Raw genomic sequence first — 15,217 nt, 5'->3', positions numbered from 1 at the left:
TGTTTGCTGCACACTTGAGGTAATATTAAAGTCCTTTTTTCATTGTTAACAAGTTTAGTTAGAGTTTTAACGGATTAGAACGGAGAAAATAGCGTTATAAACTAGTTTGATGATTTGTTGAGATTTATGGGTCAAAGGGTTGTTTTAGATAGCTTAAATAAATGGAATTAGCTTATTAATGATGTATAATAATGTTTGATATTATTTTGATGTTTTTGCTGAGTTGTTGTTCTTGAATTTGGAGGAAAAAGGTGTATGGAGATTGTGAGTGTTCAAATCCATTTTTGGGATTGTATAGCTGGTAGTAATTCTGGAATATCTCATTGTGTAGATCTTTGATTTTAGATATTAAACATTTTTTGGAAATCTAATACACGTACCTACATCTCTGAAGTTTATGTTGTAGTCTATATCTAATGTTTTGGATGTCGAAAAAAAGGGATGAATCGTGAGACAAATTCTGTCCAGATTCTGGATTGAAAACAATCTCTTATGTATAGCTGTTAGTGTTTTGATGATATCTTTTTGTAAAAAATGAGTTTTGAATCGATTTCTTTTGGGTTGAAAACTTAAGACATAGATATAAAAGTTTTATGAAGGTAATTAAGTCCAGTTTTACCGTTTTCAATTTCAAAATATGGACACAACTTGAGGTACTCGGTTTTCCGAACTTACTATTTTGGGTAACATAATTTGGGTGGCAACATTCTAGGCTTATTGTCAATAATAAATTTTGCTTTATATCAATATTTTGGACTGTTGATATTGCTTGATGATTATATGGCTGATTTGAAAGTGGAAAAAGTGAGAGGTATAGGGGAGGTGATGTCCAATTTTTTTTAGAAATAACCTAGTAACGGTAGAATACATTTTATTCATGTCCATAGCTTAACCATATTGCTTAACGTTTTAATATAGGTTGAGAAAATATTGGACAACATATTCGTATAAACGCTAAAGGTATGTAAAGCTAACCTTTCTTTCTTTTGGCATGATCTTATGAAATAAATGGACGACGAATGTATAAAATTCCAACGAAACTCTTATTCCTAGATATACTAGGATGGCGAATGTTCTTAATTTTCAAAATTTATATCATTATGTATTGACTCATATGTATGATTCCAGCCATCCAAGTTGGTATAAGTCGTATTTTAGTATAAATCATACTTCTGTATAATTCATATTTGGAATAATTTATAATGTCAATCGGAGGTTACTTGAATTGAATATTGTCTTGATTTTTAAATGATTGTTCATTTGAATTATTCTATTAATTCTCAAATGATGATTTAAATGCATATGGTTACCCACTACTCTACTCGTGCATGCCTTAATGTATCTTTCACCGAGTCCCGGGCCAGGTATGTATTCGTGCACAGTTTCACTGCATAATTCACCGAGTTCGTCACTAGAGGGCCGAGTACGGTATATATGTATATGATGATATGACATGAGGACATGATGGGCTGAATATGATATGTATGTATACGACAGATTCACCGAGTCCTTAAAGGGCCGGATATGATATATGATATAAGCATGCATGACTTTATTTCATAAGGTACAGGTACAGTGACTTCTTGAGTATCATACTTGTATCGGGAAATCTCTACTTTAGCTATGATGTTTCTTATTGTATTTTATGATTATATACTCAGTACATATATCGTACTGACCCCCTTTCTTCGGAGGGCTGCGTTTTATGCCCGCAGGTATAGATACTCATTTTGGAGAGCCGCCAGCTTAAGATTCTACTCAACGAGTTTGAAGTGCTCCATTGTCTCGGAGCCTGATCTTTTAGTACTAATCCTTATAATATATATATTTACATATTTAGGGGTACGGCGGGGCCCTGTCCCGTCATATACTATTGTTAATCCTCTTAGAGGTCTGTAGACACATGAGTGGGTTGTGTATAGATGTTATCTGGTGTACTAGTATAGATTAAGTTTTTGGAAGTTTACATTCAGAGTGAAAGCCTTGTCGACTTACGTATTATGTTATCGTATTTTTGACAATTAAGACTCCCCATGAGATTGTTGATTTTGGTATATATATAAGTGACAATTTGAGATGATGTGCTGCCCGTATAAATTCTATATCATGTTTAATTACTGATTGACTATAGATAATAAGTGTGTATACGAGTGTCCAATTCGGACACTAGTCATGGCCCACGGGGTTAGGTCGTGACACTTGTAGAAATTAGGAATGAGTATGAATACTTGTGTTTTATGTCCTCTTCAATTTCTCAGGTCATCCCCTTTTCTGGTTTTGGTTTTGCCACAGTATCTTGACAGCGGGCACGTCTTTAGTCAACAATCTTCCAGGTTGCCAATCTAAGATAGCGATAGGTTATTCCTTGCAGGATTCCATTTCCTAGATATTATCTATGGAACATACCCTAGGTGGCTCGTCAGTATCCTTGTGAAGCATCCTTATCTGATGGATTGGGCGTATAGTTTCCAAATAAGGTGGTAAGCTTAACTCACCGGCCACTTTGCCCACCTTACGAGCAACTTGATACCGTCTAATATATTTTAGGTTAAGTTTCCTTTTCTAGGTGACCCTTTTATTAACATCCAATCATTAATTTAAACTCTGTATGTCGATGTCGATTATCTGTATATCATTTCTGCCAACTCTGGGCTTCTAGTCAATAGCTTGCTTAATCATGTTAAAGACTTTTTAGCTTAGTCTTTCTAACATCGATCCATCCAATAAGGGACTTACCCGTCTTACTCTACCAGTCTTGTATGGAGAAATTGGGATACTAGAGTAGTACTTATTATTGTAGGCAACTTGATAACTGATAGATAATCATCCCAGCTATTTTCGAAGTTAACAGCACCAGCTTATGACATATCTTGTAGCGTTTAAATGGTACGCTTTAGCCTGGTCATCAGGTTCGAGGGTCAAGTAGTGTACGAAGACTTATTTGTCTTCCTAGTTACTTCACGGATTGATCCTCGATAGTTAACTGTAACTTGGGATCCTTCATCTGGGATAATAGCTATGGGGACTCTGTAATGTCCTACTATACTTTTACCCTATAATTTTACACCTTCTTGGCTGATTAGGTAGCCTTTGATCAAAGGAGCACGGGCTAATATCGTTAATCCACCCGTAACATTCCCTCTAGAGTCATCTGGCGCTGGAGTGCGAGGTGAGTCTTGTAGCCCCTGTCATATTGTGGGATTTTTGACCTTGCGTATTACTTCCTGTCTTCCATAAATTACCTCAACTGGTACCCTTACCTTTTGGGTTTTTCTTTTCAATCCTTAGAGTTGGCTGCCAAGTGGTGTCGAAATTCCCTCACCCACTGGCCCATATAGCCATTCAGTCGTTTGCCTATCATTAAATGGTACTATGTCGAAAAATTGTGGCATTCAAGTGCGCCATCAGTTGGTAATTAATTACTCCTGCTGGTTTCCCTTAAGCCCTTATTACAATTGCCTTAACGTATCTTATAATACTCTGGGTACATAATATCATATCATTCCCCCATCACTAGTTCAGATTATTCCATCTCGCGTGATTATACCAGCACTAACATATTAAGTTCCATCAGAATTTTGAAGTTAAGCGTGCTAGGGCAAGAGAAGTACTGGGATGGGTGACCTTCTTGGGAAGTCCTCATGTCGCGTTTCATGGAAATCCTTGCAATAGTGTGCGGGGCACTCAACTTAGCCCAAAAGTTATCTTAGTGTCGTCTCACTAGTCTTTATGTGTTGCCTTGCCCTTTCCTCTGTTATCTTGCAACTGGTATAGGGGTAGATCTTTAGTTCCACTACGACCATGTCCCTTTTTGGTCATTTTAGTTTAAATCCTCTATTGTATTCACCCCTTTTTGTACACACCCATTCATTAGGGTTGGCTACTGAGTAGTGCTAAAGTTCGTTCATATAGTGCCCTTTGAGCCACGTTGAGTTCTGTCTATCATTAGCTGGCATAGTTTTAAAGGAATTTGACATATAAGCTTGCCAATTCTATAGTAACCAGCTAGTCCTGTCCTTCTTATTTAAACCATTTCACCATTTTTCCTTACCCCGCTTGTAACCTTCTTGACACATTCTTGTGTCATTCTTTACCTTTATGAGAATATGAGAGAGTGCAAGAAATACCTTGTCGCACTTCTTTCTATTTCCTTATTTAGTCCTTGATCATCTTCTACCACAGGAGTCTTGCTATTTCTTCTCCTTGGTTATTTATCTATCGCAATATCATTTGCAACCAACTCTACAACCAATATTTGGCTTTTGATCTATCATGCTATCATTATCCTTCATAGTGTCCCTTGAGTTATTCGATATCCTTTCATTGCTATATTCTTTTGCTTTTATATGCACCCACCTTCTAGTGTTATACCATTCAGGGTCTCATCAAAACTTCTTAACCCTGTCTTATATACCATTCTGACTTCTATCCAATTACTGGTGGCTTCCATATCTTTCTAGCTTTGTTCAGCAAGGGATCTTATTGAAGTTTAACCATCAATCTCAAGCATGCTGTCATATCAATTGCCTCTATCTTACCCTTGCAGTTCTCTCACTTGCTTCCCCCCTTTAGAGGGTACTTATACCTTTATCCGCTTATACCTTGCTCTATGTCTCTATACCCAGTTTCAAATTCATCTAGTCTCCTTCCTCAATCTAATTGGTACTGTATGATGTCCACATCTGTCTGCATTTTTTTTGCCAACCTGATTATCCATGTTTGGAACCTTGGCTAAATTATGAAGCGTCGAGATCCCTTTTCATACAAAGTGCGACACCTTATCTAGTAATCTGTACTTGAATAATGGGACCCATGGAATAACTCATCCGAGGCCACATTCTACTTGTCTTTATAAAAAAATTAATATACACTTGTAGCCATTCTAAATTTTCTTTTAACTAGGCAACATTTGTATTTCGGCATTCATTGTCCCATGTTCTCTTGAAGTAGTGGCTTTCCCAACCTATATCATTTGTTTCTTGAGATGAATGGAAGATGCGCCTTTTATTCCTTGGGGTGAATGCAAGTTACACCAATTATTCCTTAAGTTTGTCATCCTCGTCCCTTTAGGGGTTCCACTATTTTTAGAGCGACATTGTGTACCCGCGTCATTCCTTTATATCTTAAGCTCCATACTCTTGTTGCGTACTCAATGCAGGCTTTTAACTTAGTTAGCCTCTACTAAATGCGCCTTATTAGCGGTCTCACTTTGTCCATGTACTGCTATACCGTACCTTTAAATTCATACTCATATTCAGTTCATGACATCTCTTTGAGGTGCTTTTATTAGAATTTCTTTCTCCAATTAGTCGGTGGGAAACTAATAAAATGTTATCACAGAACACTTTTCAACCACCGTTAAAAGAAAATAAGTGTCCTTTAAACATCACAATACTTCTTAATATTTGACTTCCCTGGTTCCCTTCCAGGTTAATCCTCAAGTTATGAACAACTCATTCAATTTTTAACTATGAGTTGGGGCTTGGTACTTTTCAAGAAAAGTAAACTCAATTGCTTGACATTTTACCCTTTACCCGGAGTTTTTCTTTCCTTTCCTACAACACAAATACGGCTGGAAATACCGTGATCTGAACTTTCCTACTCAGATAGGCTTTTGTTTCTCTGAAATAAAACTCTCCCCTTAGGAATAGTGCCCCTTGTGGATGACATGAAGATACCTCCTACAGCTTTAATTAAACACAATAGGGGTACTTGGTATCCACTTCTAGGACATTTTATAAAGCTATGTTTCATCCTTTTTCTTGTCCTAGGAAAACTTTGGTAGAGTTTCCTCTATATTTCTTACTTTCCCAAACCTACACGTAGAAAATACCGATAATCCCTTATAGGGCCAACACATATATATATTCATATTATATCACAGCCACATAGGGCTTTCAATAGCATCTCATATCGTAGCCATACAGGGCTTTCAACATTAACAATAGTATGAAAATAATTGACTTACCTCGTATGTCCAACTTCAAACTGCATCTATTGCACTTTCTGTCTGCTTTCCTTTTAGGTTTCAACTTTACATTTAAATCACATGTCAATACCTTACCCAACAGATATCTTTTAGGCCTTTACTTTACTTACCTGCGTGCTTTGTAACTTCCCATGTCATCAATTACTTTCTTCTGTTGGTGTCGTTCTTCTATTAAGATACAAGGTTAGTATAAGGAATTTTCCTATAACTCGGATCTATAGCACGATCTCAGATATAAAAGAAAGGTAAAAACCTAAATGTCCTGTAGCATCCTGTTTATAGATGTGGAGCACACCACATCGATACACAAGATTCTACTAGACACGGTCTGTAGACAATCCAAGGACGAACCGCTCTCTAATACCACTTCTATCACAACCCAACCCCATAGGCCGCGACTAGGGTCTGACCTAGACCTCCCACATACCTAACTATTAGCTGTGGTCAAAGTGAACTGTAAATAAAACAATATCATGTAAACGAACCCCATTGGGCGACAATATTTTCATAAACCTATAGCCCTTTTCATTTGTGTCATAACATAAAAGGGAATGCAAACCGACAAGGCTGCCATAACATAATAACGTATATCATACATAATGTAGACCCAACTGAATCAAACTAATACAAAACCCACATATACATGTATGCAGACCTCTAAACAAATTAACGATAATATATGGTGGGACAGGGCTCCGCCATACCCCTGAATGGATAAAATAATTTTATATATCAATGGATAGTATAAAAAACTAGGCTCCGATACAAGGGAGCCTTTTCTAGCTGAGCTGCGCGGAATCCTAAGCTGACGGACTCCCAAAACCTGTATCTATACCTGCAGGCATGAAATACAGCCCTCTGAGAAAAGGGGGTCAATACGACATATGTACTGAGTATGTAAAACGTAGCATAATACAACTGGAAGTATATTCGAAATAAAGAAGTAGGGGAATACATTCTCAAATTAGAAGACTGTACCTGTACTCTATGAATTACAAAAACATGCATGTTAAAATTATATCATATAGCTGGCCCTACAGGGGTCCAGTGGATACACCTGTAAGATCATCACAACCTAGTGCCATCACCACCTTATTATAATACATCATAATATATATATATATATATATACATACATATCCTGGCCCTCTAGTGAGGGGTTTGGTGGATAATGCAGTGAATTATGCACGATTATTATTCCTAGCCCGAGACTCAGTGAAAGAAGTGCTACAGTATACACGAGTAGAGTAGTGAGCAACTATATGTAGTTTAAATCATTATTGGAGACTCAATAGAATAAGAAAGTTAAGCTTTTGCCTGAGGACCCGAGTAGTGGTGTAGTCATCTCGAGTGTCCTCTTAATGCCACTATGGGCTACCTTAAAAGTAATCTCGGGGACCCTAGACATGTATTAACATAGGGCCAAATCATCTATGGAATCAAAAACACTTAGTCTCGTATAGTCCTTAAGACTTGGAGCCTGTACATTTGGTACCTTTTTAACATAGAGAAGTTTCCAGGGAAATAGTTCAACTACTATCAGAGTTCTATATTCAAAAGTAAATAGGAGATGTTAAGAATTGAGTTACTTCGGAGCTCACATAATATTTAACTTACAACTAAGACATGCCAGAAAAGAAAGAGAGTAAACTCTATATAGTCTGTACTTTTCTTTAGGTGGTCATTATATACATATCTCGTACCGGGCCCATCTTGGGGCTCTATGAACAACTATGGAATCATAATCTCATTTTCATACCAAGTATATATCAAGAGAAAGGAAAGATAGTTTCCCATACACTACTCTTTAGCATGTAGAAGCCTTAACAAGCAATGCTCAATTCTTGTAGGGGTGTCAACAAATAACTGTAGTTAGGGATTATGAGGCGTACCTCGTATGAGTTACTCTTTATCGTATTCACCTCGTCGTCCTTTGAACCTATTCAACATGGAAGTAATACGAATATCAACCACTCTGGACTTTCCAGCATCTTCTGTTGCACCTTAGTATTCGTGGAATCTATTTCCTTGTTCATTTTCCCGACTAATCCTTTAATTAGTTAAGGCGTTAATGAAAATTGGGCAACACCTCCCCTATAACGTGCCCTATCCAAATTTCCAATCACAATCCTAATAACTAAAGCCAACCAAAAACAACAACCTACAACATATATACAATCAATTCACACCAACATTACACAATACAAACCCCAAACAACTCACTCAAAACTATCAAAACGTGAATTCTGGATAGCTTACTATCTTGCATTATCACTTTCTTTCGAAGGGGTAATTGAGGGAAACAGGATTTATGTCCTCCCTGAAAGTTATAGATATGTGTCTTAGGGTCTCATAAAAGTTTGAATCACCACTACATCAATTCTTTACAAAATGATATGCCCAATATACCAACAATAGTCCGTGTAAGATTTTCAAAACAAAAATATGGGCAATACCTCCTCTATACTTCATCACCCTTTTTCGAGAAGATAAAAGAAAAAATGGATTTTAAAATCTAATTTAAAGTTATAGACCTATGAAATAAATTTTCAAAACATATTGAGAATCATTCTAAATGAAGATTTACACAAGAATTCATACCAATATTACTAACAATAGTCCCTTCTAAAAATGGGTTTGTTAACCAATTCTTAACATTTTCTCCAACTTTCTCTTATTTCTTTCCAACTTTAAACTGAAACCATGGTTTCGTAGGCATCCTAAGACACATGTATACACCCCCACGTGGTTGAAAAACATTGTAGATAATTAATTCATGGAGGAAAATTGAAGAACTCACCTTAAATTTGGCCAAAGTCGTAGCTAATCCTCTTCTTGCTTCATGTTTCTTATCTCTTCCCTTTGGTTTCCTTTTTGCTGAAAATGAATGACTTAAGAGTCATTAACATACCTTTATGTGCTGGTTTGGGAGATGACACATGTCATCTCCATAGAGGGACACGTGTCCATACCTTATTGGGCCAACGTAACTATACAACTAGTAAGGGGAAGCCACGTGTCCTTAGTGGGGCCCACCCCCAATTAGGTGGGTCACCTATTTGACCTCAACCATGTGGGTCACCTACTTGCTTGAGGTGGTGCCACGTGTCATCTTCTTCTCTTCTCCGTGGGTTCGTAATCTCGTCTTATTTTAAGAACCCGTGTAATCCATGCTACGTAAGCTTGGTATATCTTTAAGTAACTCAAGTGTATAAGACTTCTAAATTAGTAGATTACGCAGGTAAATCGAGTCCTACGACTCATTTCTTGGCCTCTAGTTCCTTTTGGCTTTCTTATGACTCTATTTCCAACCTTCTCTCTGATGGGGTATCACACTCTTCTTTCCTTAGAGTCATTTGATGGTGTTGTAGATTATCTAGCTCACATTCTCACTTCTAAGAACCTTAAGAACTATTCCGATCTCAAGAGTGTGGGGTGTAACAATTTATCATATCAGATAATCGTACTCGGTTCAAGTTGTATTTCTGGGGGTCTATATAGAGATATTTGGGTACTCAAGTCGATCCCAACATAACTTTCCACCCCAAACTGATGATCAGTCAAAGAGGACCATTTATGTCTTTGAAGAGATGCTACGGACATGTGTTATTGATTTTAGAGGTCAGTAAGGCCATAGAAATGGCACCTTTTAAGGCATTGTATGGTAGGAGATGTCGTTCCCAGTGGGCTAGATTGATGACTTTGAGGTTAGGCCTTGGGGTAACTATTTGTTGCATGATTCGATGGACAGAGGTTACATGATTGAAGAGAGGCTCTATACTGCCCACAGTAGGCAGAAAAGTTATGCTAATTGGAGGATGCATCTGTTGGAGTATATAGTTTTAGATCGGGTATTCTTGCGAATATCGCTAATGAAGGGCGTGATGAGATTTGGGAGGAGGGGTAAGCTTAGCCCTAGTTTTATTGGCCCTTTTGAGAGCTTGATATGGGAAGGGGAGGTAGGTTATGAGTTGGCCTTTCCCCCATAACTTTCAGGTGTCCACCCTGTGTTCCATGTTTCTATGTTGCGGCGGTATATCCCAAATGACTCTCATTTGTTTTCGTGGGATTCAGTTCAGTTTGATTAGTCCTTGTCCTTTGAGGAGGAAGCTATAACTATTTTGGACGGACAGGTTAGAAAGTTGAGGTCTAAGGAGATTTCATCGGTGAAAGTCTAGTGAAAGCATCGTCCAGTCGAGGAGAGTACATAGGAGACCAAGCAGGACATGCAAACCCAATATCCTCATCTCTTTGAGCCACCAGGTACCTTTCTTCCTTGACTTTCGAGGAAGAAAGTCCTATTTGTAGTGGATATTATAATGACCCCCAAGGTTATTTTCATGTTTTTCCATGTTTGTACTATTTTAACCTTTTTTCGTAGCTTCTGTATAGCTTCTATGTGATATTGGGATAGGTGCATGATTCCCAAGGTGTTCGGTTCAGTTTTGAGGTAGTTTGTTCATTTTTAATGTTTAAGGTTTGAAACAGTTTACTTTAGTCAACATTCGGAGATTCGAGTGTCGTGTGAGAATATTGACCATTCTATCAGCTTTGAAAGGTCCATTTTGTTTTGGGTGAAAGGTTGTTTTAGGTTTTGGAGTCTTTATTTTTAGTTGGTACGGTTAGGTGTTCTAACATAAAAGTTTTAGCCAAGTTTTACTTAGGTCAACATTTTGGGTAAATACGTTTAAATGAAAACTTTCATAGTGCGGTTAGCTCTGGAATTCCAAGTTTGTTCTAGAATGACCTTTGGTTTGGTTTCCGAGGCTATCAAAATGCGTTTTTGTCCAGTTATGCATTTTTAATGTTTTCTTTGAAGAATTATTGACTTTGTTCAATATTTTGTGAAAACGACCTCCATTGGGAAATCTATTGATTCCATTGAGTCCAGAATGTCATCTCCAATTGGGTAGCATATTTAGTTTGTGCGCACGAGGTTTTGAAAGAATTTAAGACACCCCATCAGAGAATTTGGCAATACCAAGTTCATTTTGCACCAGTAGAGATCTGGTGTTGTCGCTAAAGGAATTCTTGGTCGCTAAAGCGATTCCTAGTCATTTAAGCGAGTGTCGCTATAGGAGGTCGCTAAAGCAACCAGTCACCTGGGGTTGCTAAAGCTACATGTCATCACTTATGTGACTGGTCGCTCAGGTGTCATTACATCGATGCCCGCCTCTTTGAGGTTGTTACTTAAACAAACACTCGGGGTTCTCTTAAGAGACATCAGAGGCTTATTTTTTGGCGATTTGGCTGATTCAAAAGACTAAGTTCAGTGGATTTTTGAGAGGAATCCATTGGTACATTAATAAATTAGAGCAAAGGATTCCTTTATGGTAAACTGCCCTTTTCCTTACATTTTTGGCTATTCTAGGGATTGAAAATTTGTGGGTTTTTTTGAGATCTTCTGGTGCTCGGAATGTGCTATTTTTGGGGCACAAGTTCATTGAGTTATTTGGGACCTTGTGATGGAGTTTGTTTTTCTCGATTTCATATATGGTTCCCAATGTCCAATTTTTGACCTGATTTTAGTTCCATTTTAATTATAGTAATATGGATATGGTTGGCTTTGTTTTAATGTGCTCCTCGATAATTTGAAATATTGGCATCGTTAGGAGGGTCCCAAAAGGGAAAAGCTTAGGTTAAGAAGTTCGTGTGTGGTTTAAGCTTTGAGGTAGGTTATTATTTACCGTTATTAGATTTGGCTTGGTTAGAATTGGTATGTTTTTTAGTAGTAACATGTGATTAGGTTGGTGATTTATGTATTGATATCCTAGTGAGCAATTTGGAGTCGATGATCATCGTTAGAACTAGTTTGGGTTTTAGCTTAGAACTTTAGTGTAGGTGATATTTTGACTTGTTTGCATCTCTTAGAATCCTTAAAAGTTACTCCTAGGTGGTTTGAACTTAAGATATTGCTTGGCTGACTTATTTAGTTTTAGTTGCTCGTTGTTGTGATTTCATCGTATGCTTGTGCCTTGTTTTCTTATGATATTAACATGTTGGGACTCAGTCCGTGCTTTCGATATACCGAAGTCTCAGGTTAGTGATATATGATTTGGGATACTACTTGTCTTATTTACCTTGGCATTATTTAGAAATCATTTAAAAGAAAGAATGAAATATGAGATTTAGACTTTCGATTGATCAATAAATATGAGGGTTTTAAGGAAATGTGGTGATATCTTATTTATGGAAATTCAATATTGATAAGCTTGAAGTATAATTTAGGGGCGGCCCCTTTTATTGATTATTGGGCTACACCTTATTTCCTTGATAAGCTTGAGGTGTGAATTTAGGTTATCCCGTTGACACATATTTCGGGTTATTATTTCAATGTTGATGAGCTCGTGGTATGATTCCAAGCGCCCGTTTTCATTGATGAGCATAAGGGATATTTTGGGCGCTTCATGATAGTTTTGGAGGATATTGAGCCATAACTATGAGTTTACATCTCTGCATTCCTTTTGTATTTTATGAGTGGAGATTATTATTGTTATTAATAATTGTTGGTTATACCTGATTATTACATGATCTTCACATACTCTTTCCCCGAGATCATAGTTTGATGCTTCTTCCCCATTATTATTAGTATTAGTGTGCTGTTTATTATATATTTATTCTTTTTTAGTTCGGTCTACCTATGGTGCCTACTGAGTACTCCATTTTTTGGTAGTCATACTGCACTCCTACATCTTTTTGATGCAGATCCTAACTCGATCGACCCCAGCGCGTGCCTGATCTTCCATTGCAATGCCAGATTCAAATTGTGGTGAGCTCCCAGCGTTTAGAAACTTGCTACTTTCTCTCTTTTATACTGACATACACTTGTACTTTTGGATAGTCATATACGTATTGTATATATATATATATTATCATCTTTTGTACTTAGTAGCTACTGTATGGGTGATACTAGGTTCGGGGTCGGTCTAGTGCAAGTTTATCATTTTTTATCAGTTTCGGGCCTTTTTATATATTTTGTATCATATTTACATATCTATACCCTTATCCCAATTTCCTTTGTTATATGTGTCTTGCTTCCGCCTTCTTATGTTATTTATTATTTAATTAAATTGAGGTTTGACTTTCGCTTGTTTTGGGTTTATCTTGTCTACTCGGGGGTTATAGTAGTTGCCATCATGGCTAAAATTCGGGTCCTGACATGTAGAAACATGGACAACTGATCGATAATAGTCCAAGGGCACTAACTCCGACTTCAAACACTGGAATATGCCGAACACATAAAAATCGAACCTCACATTCTAACAAATTCCAAATTAAAGAATCTATAATATATGTTGACCCATCTTGTAGATGAGCCTTCTAGAGCTTTCCTTCCTCTAGCTTAGGCTACATCTGAGCCAATCATAAACATCACTACCACAACTCAATCTGAAACTCAAAGCCTCAAGAGCTACAAAGACAACCGCAGAGAACTAACAACAGAAGTAACAAAGAAAAATGAGTGATCACAACTTAGCAATCGAGAACAAGACTATGGAAAAAAGGAAGAGACAACCAACTAGGATTTCTAGAATAGCACATAAGGCTACACTACCTTATTCACAACTTTGACAATCTTAAAGCTCCCAATAGCAAGCAAAACCTCAACACCAAGACCGCCACAACGGAATAAACTAACTAGGCTAGAAGAGTACAACACAACTTCATATCATTGCAACCAAACTGACCAATACCCAGTAACAAAGATAGCTGCCTAAGACAATAAAATCAAAGTGGCAGATGAAAAATATTAATTGAGGTGACACTATCTATTCACAAAGATACGAGGAACAATTCAACAACTAACCAAATAGGATAGCATGCAACCAAGGAGACCCTTGATGCCGACTAGATCCTCTGGTATCACAACTCCCAGAACTAATACCGCTGGTCTAGCAAACTATCTAACAGGGATCAGCACCATTGAAATATCGATGGTGAGGGAAATAAAAGAGTAAAAACTGACTAGCCTGGCCGGAAAATTTTCTCAAACAACCATGGAAAAAGCACTGGAAGTTGCTCAACCACCACTATTGAAAATAGAAACTTGACCTAGACAATTCATTACTAAAAGAAATCAATTACTGTGCTAAAATGCACACCCATATTTCTAGACAAGGAAGCCATAACAGTCAGGAGGTAACGAATAAGTAAAATAGACACATATGGGTATGAAAACCCCAAAACTACACAATATGAGCAATACAGAGCAAAAGAAGGATGTAAAGCAAATACGATCAATACATGGATTCTCGACCTTGGATGGCTTGTCAAATTATGGAATAGATCATGGATGACCTCGATCTAAACACCTGACTGAGCAAACTGCGCACAGGTACCATGCAAACGACATTATCTAGATTGATGGCCAAGCTCTCCATAAGTGTCCAACTGATCTAGCCTGGTGAATAGGAGGAGCCTAATCCTGTTCTGCACTAGTCTAAATCAACGGCAATAACCCATTTTATGATCTGTAGGATGAAGGAATGTACGGTGAGTACCAAATGAATGGTGCTTAGTAGGCATAGGGCGACTGATGTACATATATAAAGCAAGTATAAATCATAGGTCATCTGGTAGATATAGCAAAATAAATAGATATTATCTAATAAAAGATAAAGTAGGAAATGAGAGTAAAGAGCGAAGGTATATAAATGAAGGAGATAGAGTCAAAGAATGCACCTGCACATGCAAGCCACAACCTATTTAACAATAAGTATGCACTAAAGGAGTGAACTAATCAAGGACAGAAGCACTGATTGCAACTGCTAATCCCTAAGCCACCTAAGGACTAAACCAACTGAATATAATAGGAAAAACTACCAACAACAACCAAGACTAAGACACCCTACAATCCAACTACAAGTATGATAAGAGATATGTACAGGTACAATCAAAAAATAACAAACCAGATGCCCATACCCCCGGAAGGTACAAACAATAACAAACATACCCCCAACCCCTATAAAACTGAGGGACCACACCATATAAATATATCGGTGATTGGCTATAATCAATGCAAGAATATAGAAAAATCAATAACATAATCGGTGGCTTTCAGGGATCATCAACAACTATTTAGTCCCACCCCGGTCTCGGCTTAGCAGGTGGGATCTATGCAGCTCCCTCATCAAGTTCAATAGTGCATTAGCTAAAGGGGCCCATAAGGGAAGTGGGAAGTCTGCATATGATACCTAGGCCCGGACCAGGTCTTATATAGACATATAG

At 37.5% G+C, this 15,217-nt stretch overlaps 1 pseudogene; it reads left to right on the top strand.

Moving 5' to 3' along the window:
* Nucleotides 1-3,533: 3,533 nt before the first annotated feature.
* Nucleotides 3,534-3,653, top strand: LOC129893611 (5S ribosomal RNA; annotated as a pseudogene).
* Nucleotides 3,654-15,217: the final 11,564 nt, after the last annotated feature.

The sequence above is a fragment of the Solanum dulcamara genome, chromosome 6 (assembly GCF_947179165.1).
Source record: "Solanum dulcamara chromosome 6, daSolDulc1.2, whole genome shotgun sequence".
NCBI lineage: Eukaryota > Viridiplantae > Streptophyta > Magnoliopsida > Solanales > Solanaceae > Solanum > Solanum dulcamara.
This window is presented reverse-complemented; position numbering and strand designations above follow the sequence as displayed.